The sequence below is a fragment of the Sinohyriopsis cumingii genome, chromosome 19, assembly GCF_028554795.1.
Source record: "Sinohyriopsis cumingii isolate HCF-2022 chromosome 19, ASM2855479v2, whole genome shotgun sequence".
NCBI lineage: Eukaryota > Metazoa > Mollusca > Bivalvia > Unionida > Unionidae > Sinohyriopsis > Sinohyriopsis cumingii.
Window position 1 is genome coordinate 70,029,240 of NC_142979.1, and position 15,170 is coordinate 70,044,409.

The window sequence follows — 15,170 nt, forward strand, 5'->3', positions numbered from 1 at the left end:
ACAAAAAAGTGGACGGAAGGCGATGCTCAACTCGAAATGCCCTTGCTGCAGTCAGAATTCCATACAATACGTTGGAAACGTAAACTAAACTCCAGGTTTTGATCTTTACTCATTTTTTCTACACATAAGAAAGTCGTAACCTACCCATTGTTTATCTCAAGATGCACATAGAACACGGAAAGTTTTTATTTTTGCTTAAGGAATTGCAAGTTGCACGTGTAAAGCATACAAGTGTGGATTAGCCAAAAGACAAAGACGTTTTTGTAAAGTGTGCAAAAGTTCACACGGCACAGAAATCTTAAAATCGCACAACCCACAACATGCTCGCAGGCCAATAATGAATCCGCGCACATAACGCACTTCGTTTTGCACACGACTCTTTGCAATACTGTTCGCTATATAAATACCTGAAACCACCAATTCGAATTCAGTTCATGATACCGTCTCGCAATGGTATACATATAGTCACACAACTATTCGATTGCAGCTACATAAAGAGCGGGAAACATGTCGGAATCATGCCAGTGTTTGGAGGGTGAGTTTTAATCTAGTCACGCACTCTTTCGTCACTTGTATTTTATTTATGTATTTACAGTCAACACTATAATTGTTAAATAATGCCCCTCTAGACCAGAAATGAAACGATCTTTATACGGGCTTTATTAAGGATTAATTATAACGCTTTGGTACTTGTCTCATCAGTTCAAAAGCAGAGTAAAGACCACGCATTCCAAGTCTATCGGCTGGCACTTGTCTCATTACTTCAAGCGTAGAGTAAAGACTATGCATTCCAAGTCTAACGGCTGGTGGTACCTATGCGTTGTCAACTAGAAATAAATTAAACTGCAACAAGCTAACAATAAACTTATCTTATATAGTTTTGAACATATCACCAAATCTTGAAATCAGAACCATTTAACAAGTTTTTATCTGACTCTTTATACGTGCAGTTGCAAAATGTAGACACCAGTAGCATAGGTATCACACGGTATATGATTAGAACACGGGAGCATTATAGTGCTTGTGCAGTTCATGAAATAGTGGAGAACTTGCCCTGAGAGAAGTCACCCAATGGAGTTTTCGCCCAATGGAGAACTCGTCCCAGGTGTCAGGAGTGTGTGTGTGTGTGTGTGTGTGTGTGTGTGATTTGGATTTTTAACGTAGCTTTAACAATTGTTCAGTCATATCGCTACGATGTCTGTAGTGTGGCAGTTTAGGGATGTCTAGCACAGGGGCATCATGCCGGAGACATGTAGGATGATGTCCCACCCAGTCATATTATCCTGACACCAGGCCGACCAGTCTTAACACAAACCTCTTAATGCTGAGCGCCAAGCGAGACAACTGTTAGTACCATTTTTATAAGTCTTTGGTATGACTCGGCCGGGGATCGAACCCACGAACTCCAGCATCCGAGGCGGACGCTCTAACCACTAGGCCACCAGAGCGATTAGGTGTCGGGAGAACTCGCCTCACTGCGCATGGAGAAGTCGACCAAATGATCATGGATACTAATCCTGAGATTTCTTCACATGGTGTGTACCGTTTTAGTTGTTTCTCTATAACTTAAACCGCTCAGGTGGCCAGTGATTAGAGCGTCCGCCTCGTATGCGGGAGGTCTTTGGTTCGATCCCCTGAAATAAAGCTTTCTAGTAAAAAGGAAAATAAAAGGGCAATAACGTCAAACCAAAGCCTCTAACTAAAACCTAGAGTTTAATTGGGTTAGTTATTTTGTTTATCTTTGTCGTTCGTGTTTTTCAAAATTGTTTACCCACCGTGACGCTTAAAAATGAGTAATTAAATTATATCAGTCTCTCAGCCAAATATTTTATCAAGACCTATACGATGTGCTATCGAGGATCATGTAAATTGTTCTAAATCCGTGTGGAGCAGATTGTGCTTTTGAAAAGATTTTGAACTAAATCCTCTTCCTGGATATAATTACTGTGGCCCTTGAACCCGACTTGATATCCGACCTGACGAGCGAGATCAACCAAGACCTGGAGAGTATCCGACAAATGCAATTGATCAAGCATGTCACGTTCATGATGTAGCATATACAGTAAAGATTTACAACGACATATTGCAGATGTAAATTTTTCAATCGTTAAATTCCATAAACAATCTTTTCAGAGAATCATTAACTAATTGGTTGGTAAGATCTGCGATGAAAGGTAAATTTATATTAGGAGACGGTAATTAATCAACCGATTATAAAATAATGGAATCGATTTATTATAGCCCAAGAGGATACTGGAGGGGTAGAGCAGCGATTAGAAAACTTTATGCAGAAAATGTTATACGTTTTGTTGCTAATTTGTTAGCACGACAGGCAATATATGGCAAATTTATCTACCACCACCTAAAAAATTCCGCATGCACATTTTGATGTCAGCACTCCTAATAAGCTCATCAAGCAGATATTTTATTTTATCACGTGATACTATTTAAAAAATGGTATACGTCAATCACGTACATACAAATACCCATTGACTGTCATTGACGTTGCAAGTAGCTATAAGGACGCGCGGCCGTTATCGTCTAAAACAGCGGCTGAAGTTGTATCTGCTTTTGAACGAATTTATGAAGGATGATCCTAACAGTTGCTACAGATTGATCCTGGCAAGGAATTTCTTGGTGAAGTATCATCTCTGATGAAGAAATATAACGTCAAAATCAAATGAGGACATACTGCAATTCATGGTTATCAGGAAATATTGAACGATTTAATCGAACACTTGCTGAGGTTATTTGGGCATCAATGTGGGAAGGAAATCATTCAGAAGAAAATGAGATCTTGTGAATGGCTTGCAAGATTACCCAAATGTGATAGTTGCGTTAAATAATGAAATTACTCCTGCGATTTTTATGAAACTCATTCATGTGATTACAAAAAATAAAACATACCAATACAACATGAATTTTCAAAACCACCAATACTAGGTAATGTTATTGTAAGATATTTATATGAACATGGTTAACTTGAAGAGCGACTGATCATATTTGGAGTATTACGACACATATACTTTCTGGCGTTGTATAATCCTCGGGTAGTCCTGCTCCTAAACGTGGATTGTACTCGAGCAATTACAAGTAATTCCTGAAGACACACACTTACCACCAAATATACTTTTGTAATCTACCACCTCTAAGTCGCTTCCATTCAAGACAGGTCAGCATCACATTTTTGCGTGTTTCCAAGACTGTTATTAATTCTGTTTACGGTAAATTGTCTTGGATAATTATTGAGACACTGCGAGATAAGCTAAAACCAAGTTTGGTTATTCTATACAATCATCGACGATCCAAACATTTGTACCAGAGATGGTTAATCCTTGTGATGACTGTATTGTCACTGCGTATCCCAGCGTCCATGGAGTTTTGTCCATAGTAAACGCGCTCTCAACAAAACTGACAGGAACTAAAACACAATCATTAACACAATGGTTTCTCTGACGATCCTGCTATATCAGCGTCGATATTTTGTGGTCGCGTATCTGCTGGTCGATAACACAATGGTACATGTAGATTTTAAATTTTTTCTTTAGAGTTATCTTTCTATTTAACATTTTCTATTTGCGGCTATCAAAAGATTTGGTCTCCATACATTTTTGTTTTTACAGGCGTTTCTAAAATTCACGCATTATTTCAGTTATTCGGTTGTAGCCTGAGCAATCTCTTAAACTCTTTTCATTCTGTATCAAGTGCTCTATGATCCTCAGTTATTTCTTTTTATCAGCCATTTATGTGGAGAGAATCCATTTAATATTTCATTTCTTTTGCGAGTCTGTCTAAGTGTTAACACAACTATATAAAAATTCCGAAAAATTCCAATCGCACCAGTTTTACCACAATTGTCGGATCCATTTGAGATAAAGTCGTATTTCTGGTCACATGATCAAATAGAGATTGTGCTCATAATTTTGATTTGATATTTGATTTTTTTGGTAATAGATATCCTTAATTTCAATGTTAATTAAGTATGTTTTGTTTTGTTTTCCATTCACCCCATGATGCATAAATGCTGATATGTAGTTGTTCTAGCAAGCCTTTATTTTTTATTGATGTAAATTGAATCCGTAGCGACTCTGACAGCAAACTCAGAAACTCTATCATCGATAACAGATTTATCGAAACTTACGCAAGCATTGAAGATCTTTGAGTAAACTGCGGTGATTCACCATCAATATAACTCACAACTGTACCTAATTTTGTTCCGTCTGATAAATTAACATCATGTCGACTTGTATGCGTTTCTATTCGTTGTATCAGCAATTATAAAATCCGAGTTCAGCATCATCAATAATTAATCTTGTACAATTTCGTTTATGGTCATGATTCTCCTTCGGTGAATTTACCGATTATTCGTCTGCCGCGATCTCTTGCGATTGTTTTCTCAAGAGTCAGTCTTATCAGGATTTTCATCATATTTCTTTTGCTGTGGTAACCAAACCTGTGTCTGCGAACGATATAATTGCTTTACATATAATCAACGATATGAGTTGAAGGGTTTAACGCCATTTTTCAGCACACGATAGGCTATACATGGCGACCAGTATTAATGGTGGAGGAAGAACCCGGGAAAAGCCCAGAAAGAACCACCGACCCACGAGAAGCTACTGGCAAGCTTTCTTACATACCCACATTGGCTGAATCCGAGACTAGAATACACGCAGACAGAGGTGAGATGGCAACGATCCGTAACGGAGAGCGCTTTAGAGCACTCGGCCACTCGGGGCCCAACGATGTCTAATTTTTTTTTCATCGAGCATATATCGTATTAATACTGTTGGTGCCCATATATTTTTTCTAAACAAATTTTCACCAAACCAGACATAACAAACCGGATGAAGATCTTAGGCAAACTCAAATGACTCGATACAAGCAAATCCAGCAAGATCAAAATCGGATCCATTTATCGATACTCATGTCATCGCGTGTGTTGGGTATCCAAATCGCTTAAAATACTTAGAACACTCTCCCATACAAAGAAAATGTTCGAGATAACATCCTTATAATCGTATCTGGTATTAAATAATCCAACGTGTCCGTATTCGACACAACTCGATATTATATCATTGAGAAAATCAAGCCTTCCACGAATATTTCTCTAGCAAAATGAGCTGCGACTGATGGAATCATAAAACAATTACTGAGAAACTTTTCATGCATGACATCGTCATGGGGTTATTTTGACGCAATATCTTTCATTTCTTCCTGGAGCGATTATGTGCTATAAATATCTCCATTAGGTCGTACAAACTGATACAGGATGGTTCTTAGTTCGTCAAAAACATCAACTATATCACCTTGGTAAAATTCTATTTCGTGAAATATTGTTACTGCATTAGCCCACGCATGCGCATTATGATCAGTAATTTCAATCGAAGCTCCTTTCTATTTATACTTTGAATCGTTTTTACCACTTTTGAAAATTTTAATTTCTTTTCTATCCCAGCGACGCCTTTGATGGACGCTCCGGTATCTTCAACTATTTCTGCCCAATCATTTATTATTTTAAGTCTTTTATCTCTTAAAACATTTCCACGAGTTAAAATCGTAAAATATTCCGTTACACGTTCGGCTGCACAATTTATTTAAATTTCCGAAAATTTCATAGGTATTAGATCATAAAAGCTAGGTTTATCATTCAGAGGATATATTGTATAAATAGCTTCGGACGCAGGATACGCTCATTCATAATACGGTTTGTCAATACCACTCAACATTCCTGGTTTGGAATTTTTACTTATCAAAGCGATTTTTTTCATTATGATGGACAGGGTCACGTTTGTCACTAATAATCCAAGTATCGTCTACTTCCTTAATAAACTTTACTCTGAAAAAATATTTTTGATTGTCGAGAGAAATAATAATAGTCGCCGCTCGTTGGTCGCTCATTGTAGCTTCAATAACATCAGTGTTGCGTATAATTAACCACATATAAGATGCACAGGGTTCCCACGCTATCGGGAAAAAGTCGGGAGAAATAACTTTTCCAGACCTTGAAAAGTTCTTGAATTTTGCGAATATTGAAGAAAGTCTGGAAAAACCAGGGAATTTTTCTCCAACTTGACGCCCAAAACAATTACGTAATTAAGTCGTAACTGAACTGATCGTGAGTTAAATGTATCGAGTTTTGACTAGAAAATTAGGAGGTTGCAGTATGGATCATTTGGGTGATTGCCATAAATATTTGTTGAGACCATCTAAACGCTCAGTGGATTAAATTCATCTAGTAGACATTGCTTCACAGATCAATATCCGTACTTATTTTGTATGGGCTAAACGACGATAAAACTAGGTTGATGAAATTTGAGCTGGTATTAGCTATTTCGATTGCTAGTTGCACGAGAACACAATCTCACAACCGTCATTTTCAAATATTGTAGAAACAATTTAAATGAAAGTCGAAAGGGCATAAAATTCTCTATATTCCCGAGACCAACTTCCGCAGTTTTGTTTATCATGTGACTACCACGTTGACATGTGCTCTTACGCAAGGAGCATACGAAGCAGGGAACATGACTACTCTGCTTGATGAATCAGACTGGCCAAGTTTCTTGTAGTTGTTCTCTAAATAAGAAATGTTGAGAATTTGTTCTTTCTTGTTTTTACAAAAGGTTTTAGACTTTATTTAATATAATTTAAAGTTTGTACAACAATACTAAAAAGGAATTTGTTGCTAAAATCACGTGACTATTGGACTTCCTATGTTTTAGATTTGTGAAGTCATGTGACCATTAACGCAAATGGCGCGTACCGGGCCAAGTTTCATCTATGCTGAGTTTCGTCAGCGGATTAAAGACATAACGATTATAATACTTGCCATTTTTGAGAAAATAATTTTCCTATCGATTTCATGCATGTACAAGTCGATATAACCTAGTTTAAATTTGCTAGGCCAGCTGGTAAGCTATCTACGGTGGCCGCAGATTCCAATTTGTTTTTATATGCAATTGCTCTGAACCAACACTCCATCCTAAATGTCCATAGGTGAAAAATAAGGGGTGGGGTGTTGGAATATTTGGTGAAACCCAGATTAGAAAAATGTCAAATCTCTGAGCTGATCTTTGGTGCGAAATCATTACACAGTGAATTTTACCTTGAAGCATTGGTTTCTGATCTTAATTAGACCGCAGGAGAAATGGAAAATTTTCGTCCCTTTATTATATATTAAGAAATGATAAGAGCTCATGTATTAAACAGGTTTGGGGACTGGTTTATTGAACTAAAAGACATGATTGCAAAGAGTATGTTTGCGAAACTTTACATGGCTGTTGCTACAGGAATTAAACTTCAGCCTTTTAACTCTGTGTCAGCTTGTTTATTTCACCTTGTTGCTGATACTGGAAAATATTTGTATTGACCTAGACATTGATGAGCCATAACATGTTATTTTATATAAATGTATGTAATCGTAGATTATATCCCGGATATTTCATTGTTATATTAGTCATCGGCTATTAGGCAAATTTAATTATTTAAAAGAGAATGTTTCGGCTGCAAAAGATCGTATTTATGCATGGCAGTCTTTTTCTAGCCTTCTCGGTTTAAACCGCTTGGTTTCAATGTTCTAGGGCGGCGTATCCAGTAAGATTCCTTTAATTTCCTGGTTTGGGGACTCCATTTTGGGGTTGTGAGCAATTGCTATAAGTGTTATATCAATTAACGTGTGGCCAAGGGAAAAGTGTTCTGAGCCCGGGTTTCTATGCAGCGTTACAATTATCAGAAACAAGCTGATATAAACTAGTTGACACATAATAGAGCTAAATGGTTGAAATCATGAAGAAATAGCCGTGTAAAATTTCGCAAATAACCTTTTCTTGTTTAATTTGTATGTCTTGTCTGCGTTTTGTATTTGCCTTTGAAAAAGACTCATTAAAGAGTAAAAAAAGCGGTCAGGTTAGATAGACTCAAGCTTCATTTAAACAAATATAATAGAAATGGAGCAAAAAATTTCTAAAACACCCTATCAAGAATTATGAATCATCTCGCTATGTATCTGGTAACTGTCGACTAAGAATCCCGTTGGTAATGTCACTAATACTGGTCATCTCATGATCAGTACTAAAAAGAATACACATTTCCGTCGTATATTTGTCTACGAATGTTTTCTGCGGGTAATCTGTGACGGTCTTGTGGTCGATAATATTTCTGACCAGAAACTCTTTAGATAGTTTGCGAGCCATTGCACAGGGCCAGAACAGCAGATTTGGTGGTACTGGTAAACATTCAAAAACTGCAAAATGTGTTTAGGTCTGTAAATACAGAAACTGGTATTGAAATACTTTAATCAATCAACGCAGCTGGAAAATATTTTGCAGATAAGAAATATAAACACAATAACTTTTAATTATCGTTGAAGTGAGATTACTGTCAAATTCTCTCCAGTAGAGTAATTAAGTAGTTATCTCGCTTGATACTGTGCAATATACCACATTTTTGTCATCGTAACTAATTATACACATATATTCAGTAATTTAACCATCTGTGTGATACTTAATGTCAGTGAAGTAATATACTTTTGTAATATTCAAATTAGTGAAAGGGTATTTACATCTTAATTTTGTCTCTCTTGATAAAGACATGGTAGAAAATCAATCGCACGCTTTGTAATGCACATAGTATTTCTAGCTCTTTCTATTATACAGAAATGTGTATTTTTAACCTTAGTCAAAGGCAAAAATGTTATAGGATTAAATGATCATGGTTGGGTATTTATCGATGTTTAAATTTTACCTAATTACTCACAAAGTAAAGTTTGAAGGACTTTGTTAACTTGTGAGTGATTATTTAAAACAAAAATTGAAAACGGCAATGCTCCATTTGTACATCTGTATTTCGTTTAGTAGCCTCGGAGTACTGATTTATTTCAATAGCTATTAAGTCCTCTTCAGATAATTTATTGAATCTTAGTTTACATCCCTCAGTGGCCTCGAAATTGACTGGCACAGTTCCGACGCAATTCTTGTTGTTGTAGTGTATGGCTAGGGTGACTGAGGTCATGGGGTGTTGTGTAAGGGAAAATATCAATCTCTGTTGCTCTGTTTCATTTTCAGCGTTTGTAACATCCTTCGCTTTATCGTCAAATCCATGTTCATCTGCTTCAATCGCTGCTATTATTTCTTTTAACTCCTTGTCATCTTATTGTTAAAAAAATTCCGCACAAGACTGCAGTGAAAAATCACCGTAATCGGCTATTTTGCGCAACTATGTAGCAGACGAACGCCAAATTGTAAACTATGCATTCCAATTAAAGAATTTGTGAACAAGAAAAGAGTATAATTTATATTTATTTGCCTAATAAAAAAAATTAAGAGATGAATCAATGACATGTCTGCAATGTTATATATATTGCACACAGTAACAAAACCGAAAGTAGTCCCAGAATTTATCGATGTGTAAAGAAATCAGATCAGTATCACGTGATCGTTTGCAGCCAATCGCATTGCAAAAATCAGCTTCATTTATAAAAATTGGAATTGTATACAATATGATTATTTTAATACATGTTCTGGAAAATTGAAAATAAGTCCACGCTGTAGTTTTACACTAATTGTAGGAAATCCAGCAAAAGGAAATTCATATTTTCTGAAACATATTTTCATTAAAGTGGGGGCTCCGAGCCCAGTAGTTCATGTACACCTCCTCACCGCGTCAAACAACGTTTTGCACTCCCTGGGGTTTCATATGGGGAATGTACATGAAATTGAAAGCCGCAAGAAGACCATAAGACAGATTTCACAAAAGGACCCCATGGAAAGGCACAAAGGCATGAATGATACGGTTTATATTTGTTTAAAAATGCATTTAAATAATAGATATTAAAAAACTACGAAAATATTAATGTTATTATTTCTGTGATTAAAAAATTAAAATATGACGGAATAAAAATTGAACTTGATCCAGAAAAAATTATTTTGAATCATTGCAAACACGTAAGTTCACCGATTTACAATACCAGCAAGAATAAATTTATTAAGCTCATCCAGTCTGTTCTTCGGCTATGGTTAAAGATACAGAAGTTTAAAAAAATTGTATCACGCGCGATTGAAAATTAGACGAGAATTGGGTGACGAATATGAGAAGAAAACGATTATTAACACGCGTGTGAGGCAGTTGAATTAAGGTAGTCAGATCGTTAAAATGAAAGTGATTGTGAAAGTAAAGGTACTGTCAGTGAATGCAGTTACAATGTCACCAAGGGGGATTGTGAAAATAGTGACAATGAAAGTGATGGCAACTGGGGTCCAAGTCGTAGTTGGTAAATTTATCCTTCACTTTGTCAATCTATTTCCTTCTATTTTTACTAAGTCAAGGGTAACTTCTATGATTTGTAGTGGCTGAGTTTGCTGAGGTTCAGATTGTGGTTGAGAAGTAGATTGTGGCTGAGGTTCAGCTTCAGTTACAATTTGATTGAGGAAGTTGTCGACGAGGAGATCGTGCTTGGGCAGGTTGAAGTTTTCTTAAGTTTTGAAAATCATTAGCTTTGAGAGAACTTTAGTAAATTTGGATATACATCTCTAACCCAATTATAATTTGTCCTAGATTTAGCATGTTTCGTTCTTATTTACCTATATTATCATATTTTGCAGCAATATCATAAACTTGTTCTGCTTTTGCATTCTCGATAGCATTAAAACCTTTAATCGTCAATTTATCTGTCAATTTCAGGTTGAGGTTTGTCTAAAGTTGTTGCTCTATCGCTAAATATTTAACTCGTATATGCAATTTGATCGAAATCACCTGTCCTAGCTTACTTACCTGTATTTTTTATTCAATATGTCTAATTGTACAAAGTTTCTCTTGAAACCTGCTAATTAGCATGTTCAGGTTTTAAATATCATTCTCTATAACAGTAATTCGCAGCAGCAAATGCAGCCAAATCTGCTGCTGTTTGATGTTTTCTGAAGTCAAATGTATATTCATTAAATTTTATCAACCAGTTCGACTTTATTTCTGGTTTAGGTTCTAGTTCACCTCCAACAGGGCCTTCAAGTTGAGGCTGTTGTGATAGAAGTTGAGCGGCAACTTTTTCACCCGGAAGATCTCTTAATTCTTTTCGTCTGTTTGGTTCTTGTTACCTTTCGTCTGCTCAGCAATTTCTCTTACTTCCGGAAGAAGACCTTCAGTGGCTTCTGCAACTCCTTTCAGTAACCTTTAAAACAGGTGTCATTTTTTTCTTTATCGCCTGCTCATTCAACTTGCGCTTCTTTTCGTACTTGCAGGTTTTGGTTGAGATTATCACGAAGAGGAATAATATATCTAATGATTGCTTCTAATCTTTCCCTAGCTAATCTAATAAGATTCCAATATTGATATAATAATGATTTAATTTCTCACACATTTAATGCAGCAGAGAGGGTGCGACCACAAATAAGTGTCACGGTGTGTAAACAGAATTTTGATAAACATGAACGGCAAAGATAAAGTAACAAAATAAACTAACTGAATTAGAGAAACTCTCGGTTTTTGTTAGAGGCTTCGATTTGACGTTATTGACATTTTGTTTCCATTTTCCGTAGAAAGCCTTTTCAAAAAGGACCTTCCAGAACGGGTCTGTTCACCCTCTCTGCTGCTTAAAGACTTACAAAAATGGTACCAGATGCTGCCTCGCTTTGCACTCAGCATTAAGAGGTTAGTGTTATGACTGGTTAGCCTCGTGTCAGGATAATGTGACTGTTAATTTGTTACGTTAAAAATCCATGTCTCACACACACACTTCAACTTATTCAATTCAACCAGGAGATGCATTATTTCATTATGAAAATAAAGCAGATGTAAGCATGTGACGATTGGAGTATTGTATATTACAAGGTCCCAACCTAATCATCAAAGCAATCCTGAAATATCTATTGAAAGAGGCAAATATTAAATTACAATGAAAACAATGTTAGTTGAAAATAGTTAAATAAGCAGAGAAGGGTCTGGTTTTGATGGATGGAGACAAAACTTATGAGGGAAATTAGTAAACTATAAAATGTGATATATGATGTAACAAACGAGGCTGCATGAATTTCTTACAATCTTGGACACAACACGGGTATCATCTAATTTTCGAAACTTTCAGACAAGTATGTTATAACGCCTCAAGGGTGATAGTACTAGACAGCGTCAACAAGGGCCTTTTGATATACCGTCCGACATGTACAGGGCTTAAGTAAACACTTGCAATGGAAATATAATTGGGGGTGGAAGATATATTTGACTTTCAGTGCGAATGTTAGTCATAAGGAATCATAATCTTATGTAATTGAACAGTTCAAAATGCGAATTCTCCAACCACCATGGGGCGACATCTCCGGATATTTTGGGCGATTTCTTTATGTACCCGGTACATTTGTAGTGGTTGCATCTAATTAACGGAAATTTCAACATTTGCTTAAACTGACAAAACGTTATTGAGATAGTCAATGTATTTTGTTACCTATGATAAACAGACTGATTTTTGGACAGTCAAAATAAACAATTAATGAATAGGGTAAAGATTGGTAGACTGAATTCGGAGTAGACGAGTTTCGATAATCACCGATCACGTGATTAGTCCTTGCAAACGTAATGTGTCGTGATCACGTGATCAGTAATTACACCTGTGTGGCAGGATTACATAGAACTGGAACTAAGGAGGGCATTCTAAACACCATGGTGCTGATAATGAAACAAGCCGTCGGGTTGATTTTAATAAGTTTGCATGCATACTCGAACGTTACAGCTTGTCTATTCACACTAGAGCTTAACTGCAATGTTTCAATATTTTCAGCTTTACGTTCATGCACGTCTTTTTAGTTGAACAAAAGCTGCGCCCTACAAAGGTTTCTTACAATTTATATCTATATTTATGTTTATTTGTCAGTTGCTGACCGCGAGTGTACTGATGTTTGCAAGACGCAGTGTAACTGTAGTGACACGTGCAACTGCAGCGAAGATTGTGAATGTACAGGCAGATGTAAAATCCAGTGTAATTGCTCAGGTAGTTTAATCTTGTTTTCGTTTCTCTCACTTTTCGCTCTCTTCTCTTGTCTGTTCTGTTCTCTTGTTTCATCTTCTGTTATATACTCTTGTCTCTCTACTCTTTTCTATCTTGCTTCTCGTTACTCTTGCTTCTTTTCCCCGCTCTCTTCCCTCCTTTCTTCCCTCGTCTTTCTTCTCTCTGATTGTTTGTCAATGATTGGGTCCTACTAACACTTACAAGCCTATCACAAAAAGCACTAGAAAAGTGTGCATTGTAAAGGATACTTGTGAATGACTTAACCAAACCGAACGAAGTTTTCAACACAATTATAACTAATTAAATGATCTATAATTGGGACAGTTTTGGTTACGATTTTGTCCGGCATTATATGCCTTTTAATTTAAAGATGCAACACATTTGCAAGTGTCTATATTGCAAGTCGTGCATTAGAGTACATGTTGCAAATCTAACCTTTCATTTGATTTATGCAGCACACGGCCCTACAAAAATTGTACACTTTTATTATGTACGACTTTGATCATTAGCGCGGAAAAGCTGTTATTCGTATTGGACATCGATTGTTACAATGCTCGTGATCATTTGTCTGATTGGCTAGAGTGCTGACTTTCCAATATGCCTGTTAACCGATATCTAAACGTACATCTGACTGAAAGATTGAAAAACGTAGATCAAACCGACAAGTGGCCCGTCGATTAGCCAATCACAAACGGAACAAAACCTCGCTGGAAAATGACGTTTATAACGAGAATTCCAAGTAACTGAACATGACAACGCGTTATCTGACAGTGTTACTAAAAATAAGTGGACGAGGGAATTCAGAAGATCACCTGAACATTACTTTTAATGGCGACTGTAAGACACATTGTTGGTCTGCAGACCTTTACTGGCCAGTGTCACTTGGATGTCGTTTGCATATAATCATTACAACATGCATTAAGACCAGCTGACTCTAAATTGGGACAACTAGGCATGGTAAATCAAACTGTTTGTACCTAGATTACATTCCAGTCAATGATAATAGTTAACCATTTTAAGTGTCAATAGTGTATTATTATATATTGGTGTTAGATCATAAGCAGCTACACGCAGTAATGGTCATGCATGAAAACATTCGTTGACGTCATGGGACTTATTTCAACTCGGCAAGTATTCAAGGAATCAATAACAAAAAATGAATAATTTAGATTTAAACTTAATTTGACAGTTCTAATAGCAGTCTGTCGGATGTTTTACCTAATACCATTCACGCTAATGTGATCTAGGTGCTTGGAATTTATTAAAATATATTGAGCTCATTTACATATTGCAATACAAAGTGTTCATGCAGGTCTTGTAGATATTTTCCCGCTGCAATAGGGTCATGGAGCACGATCATCTGTATTGAAAGATGCTAAGAGATCGAATAGTTTTATTTCTTTTACATATCAAATAAGATATCGCAGCTATCTTATAAATGTACACAGCACATGTTTAGGAAAGATAACTTTATCTATAGTTACTATTTTAAAATTTTATTTGCAGAAGAGGAATGTATATGCGGACATGGATGCAAGGGACCGAGGTCCTGTAAATGTGACCCGTCATGCGAGTGCCATTAGGTTCTAGCTTAAAACGAAAGGCTTAAATAAAACCTATTTACTGATGTACTTGTCAATCAAATTTCCATGTTAACCAAAATTTCAGTGTAGGTGAAAATGAAAAGAATGAGATTGTATTTGTGACTGTATTGTTGACGAAATAAAATAACGATACTTAGAAAATGGCAATTGCCTTTTGCTTCCACCTCTTTCTACTTTTGTGCCAAAGTCTTTCTTCGCAAAATACTGACTTCGAACTCATTTACGACTTTTTCAGAAACTAGACACCACAAACGAGCTGGAAGCTATGTTTTAACTTGGTTAGTTGAATACATAAAAACGCATTTCAGGGTTCATATTTTGGGAAATACGAGGTAGCAATTTCAAAGCCTTGAACGTTTGGGAAAATCGAGCAGATTACCCTGAGGTATTTGAAAATTGAAATAAACCCAAACATTTTAATTTCTTGTCATAATCACAAATAAAATTGTCCAAGATCGTTAAATTCGGAGGTAGTCTAATTTTCCTCGTTTCTTCATTTTGATGACCCATTCAGTTTCATTTCATCATTAAACAATATTATAGTATTTTGCAATCGTTTTGTTTTTCTCATAAAA

General features: G+C 36.2%; 1 long non-coding RNA gene across 1 annotated transcript; it reads left to right on the forward strand.

The window, feature by feature from the left end:
• The first annotated feature begins 387 nt into the window (after nt 1-387).
• LOC149775917 (uncharacterized) lies at nt 388-14,736 on the forward strand. The gene is made up of 3 exons (XR_016416570.1): nt 388-535; nt 12,857-12,973; nt 14,498-14,736. It is a non-coding gene; the product is annotated as an uncharacterized LOC149775917 (long non-coding RNA).
• The last annotated feature ends 434 nt before the right edge of the window (nt 14,737-15,170 follow it).